The following is a 3,782-nucleotide window of genomic DNA, read 5'->3' on the forward strand; positions in this document are numbered from 1 at the left end:
TCTCTCTGTCTCTCCCTCTCACTGTCTGTAACTCTACCTCTCAACTAAATAAGTAAAATCTTTAAAAAAAAAAAAAAAAAGATCAGTTGATCTTCCCAACGCCTCGCCTTCATGACTGGCTGGAAATGAGGTACACGACGCCTCCTGTGCCTCCCCCAACTGACATCTGTACGCCGCAGGCTGCCCAGTGGACTCAGCACACTGACCTGTGCCTGAGAGTTCATGGCAGTCAGGCCACAGCAGAGCACGCGGCCGAGGGCAGCAGGCTCGGCAGCCCCCGGGTGTGTCGCTGTGTCTGGAGGAACAGAGAGGCACGTTCTCAGGACAGAAGAGCTCCACACGGTGTCTCAGAGGGAGCAGCACCGGCCTGTGTGGGGACCAAGGAGCACTGCAGGACAGCGCTCTGTGCCCTGTGTGCTTGGCCACGGCTCCTGGTCTCCACACAGCACAGGACATTGCGCTGCAGCCCCACGGCATGGCCGCCCACACAAGGGCCACCACCTGATGCCACAGGTCTCTTCCATCTCTGGGAAACCCCTCGGAAGCATGACTGACTCCCGTGGACAGTGGGAGACCTGGATGAAGCTCTTGGCTCCTGGCTCAGCCTGGCCCAGCCCTTGCTGTCCATTTTGGAAGTGGGCCAGCAGATGGAAGATCAATCTCTCTCTCTCTCTCTCACCCACTCCACCCCATAATTCTTTCAAATAAGTAAATAAATCTTAAAAAGCACATTTATTTGGAAAGCATAGTCACAGACAGAGAGGGAGAGACAGAGAGACAGAAGATCCCCCATCCGCTGGCTCAATCCCCAAATGGCCGCAACGGCCAGGGCTGAGGCAGGCCGAAGCCCAGACACTGGAACTCCACCCAGGTTTCCCACATGAGTGGCAGGGGTCCAAGCACTCAGGCTGCCTTCCGCTGCTTTCTTGGGTTCATTAGTAGAGAGCTAATCGAATTGGAGGTGGAGCAGACTCACATGGGATGCTGGCATCACAGGTAGTGGCTCAATGCTCTACTCCACAATGCTGGCTCCATGAAAAGTCTTTTTTTTTTTATTTTTTGACAGGCAGAGTGGACAGTGAGAGAGAGAGACAGAGAGAAAGGTCTTCCTTTGCCGTTGGTTCACCCTCCAATGGCTGCCGTGGCCGGCGCACTGCGGCCAGCGCACCGCGCCGATCCGATGGCAGGAGCCAGGTACTTCTCCTGGTCTCCCATGGGGTGCAGGGCCCAAGCACTTGGGCCATCCTCCACTGCACTCCCTGGGCACAGCAGAGAGCTGGCCTGGAAGAGGGGCAACCGGGACAGAATCCGGCGCCCCGACCGGGACTAGAACCCGGTGTACCGGCGCCACAAGGCGGAGGATTAGCCTACTGAGCCGGCAGCGCCGGCATGAAAAGTCTTAAAATAGTTAGCCAACTGTTTCTTATCAAGCACACCAGAAACCAAGGAAAAAGAGATAACTTTGACTTTATCGAAACAAAGACCTTTGTATTTTAAAGGACAACACCAAGGAAAACAGACAGACTGCCCATATAATGGGAGGAAATGTTTGTAAACCATACACACAATGAAGGCCAAGTACCTAGATGATATAAAGAACTCCTACAAGCAACAGCAAAAAAAAGAAAATCCACATTTAAAGGAAGCAAAGTTTCTAAACAGACATTTCTCCAAATACAATCCACAAACATCCAACGATGGCACATAAAGAAGCTCAATACCGTTATCCATCAGAAAATCGCCAATCAGAATCGCACGGAGTGCCACTTTCACGTGGAGGGCGGGCTGTGATTCAAGCCCAACGACACGCACTGACAGGAAATGGAGGGACTGGAACCGTCACACACTGCTGGTGAGAATGCAGAAAGTGTAGTCATTCTGCAAGAGCTAGCAGTTTTCTCCCAAACTATGTTGGTAACTTGAGTTTCACTCAGAAAGGCCAAGTGGACTTTCCACACAACCCAGCAGCATTCTCCTGTGTCCTGAGAATCCAGGCGCAAGAGTTTGCCCGTGAATATGCACTCCGGCATTACTCAAACCGCACACCCCAAAACGGAACGCGGTAAGCGTCTATAATTTGCTGAATGGATAAATAAAATAGTGTATATCCACAAAACGGGACATCACTTGGCATAAGACCACATGTAGGCTGAGGCACACCAGATGCTGGGCACAACACCAGGAACCTTGAAGACATGAAGCCAGGGAAGAGACCAGTTGCAAAAGGCCATGCACCATGTGATTCCACTCACACGACGCGTGCAGGATGAGCAAATTTACAAAGGCAGAAAGTGGAGCAGTGGTCACCCGGGGCAGGGCTGGGGCGGTGGACAGGCTGTAACAGACCCAGAGGCAGGGAGCAGGCCCTGAAGCCAGGTGGTAGTGATGGTCACACAGCTCTGAGAAGAGACTCAACCCACTGAGTTGTGGTCGTTGAGAGGGAGGGCTTTGTGGAACATCAACCGCACTTCAACTGTGTTATAAAACTGATGGAACATAAAACAGTAAATATTTAAGTTACAATATTTATTAGGAAAGAAGCACAATCAAGTATTAGGATGTGAAGAGTGCAAGCGAGCCCGATACTTCTCACAGGGAACCCATGGGGTTTGACTGAAGCTGCAAATCACAAACTGGGTATCGATGCGTTATTGGGACCCTTCCGGCAGATCTGAAAGGGGCCAGACAGATCTGAAAGGGGCCTCCAGTGACTGCGGGCTCATGGAGGGTGTGTTATACGTGGCTGGAGCTTTCAGTCTTCCACTCTTTTGCACTGTTTTATTTGTTTCCAAGTGCATGTTTATTTTGGCCAAACAATTTATTACAACAGAATTAAGTAGAATCTCAACAACAGTTTGCAAAGCTTCGCAGGAAATATGTGAAGATGGACTGGCAGAAGTGGACACAGCAGGGCACCATGGAGTTCTGGAGGGGGAGAAACACTTGCAGAAATCTGTGCGTCTGGAGCAAGTCCTGGGAAATGCAAACCCTCAGTGGTGCCTTCCCTGTGTGTAGGACCCACAGGAGCCTGAGCCTGTGTCACGGGCACCTTCAAGTTTCTGGCTCCCCGCTTGAAGTAGGTTATAATTCAGTCTAATCGTCTCCTGACTTCACAGTACTAACCTTCCAATCAGCTTGAAGGGCAAACTTGAGACAGCCCTGAAGGCCGTGACGGAGTGAGACAGCCCTGAAGGCCGTGACGGAGCTCCATAAGGCAGAGGGAGAGCAGAGGTGAACATGACCCTCCTTCGCAGGCGATGGAAGAGCTACAGGAACCCCCCACCCACCCCCACCTCTGAGATCATTCCAACAAGGGATTTGCCATCTTTCCTCATGGATTCACCTCCCCCCACCCGCAAAAAAGTGCCAAAAATTTCATCAAAACAAAGACTGAATACCAGGATAAGAAGAACACTTAGAAAATTTGGGGCCAGCCCAAATGCCCAGAGGAAAATGGGGCTCCCAAGGAAAAAAAAATGTGGGCCATGCAAAGAAGCCACAGAGAAATTTTCAAGCAGATTTCCAAGGCTCAAAGAGGAGACAAGGTTTTTCCCTGTTTCTTTTCTGATATGTGAAAGATGTGACATGCCCATATAGAGGTCATTTTTTAAATAAACAAACTTTTTTAATAAAGAGGTTGGATATTTCTAGTCTCCAACCCAAATAGTCCAGATCTACTGCCTTTTTTTATTATGTATTTGACAGATAGAGTTAGTGAGAGAGACAGAAAGAAAGGTCTTCCTTCTGTTGGTTCACCCCCAAGAATGGCTGTTATGGCTGGC

This window comes from Oryctolagus cuniculus, chromosome 10 (genome assembly GCF_051225735.1).
Source record: "Oryctolagus cuniculus isolate XC-2025 breed Fujian yellow rabbit chromosome 10, ASM5122573v1, whole genome shotgun sequence".
Classification (NCBI taxonomy): domain Eukaryota; kingdom Metazoa; phylum Chordata; class Mammalia; order Lagomorpha; family Leporidae; genus Oryctolagus; species Oryctolagus cuniculus.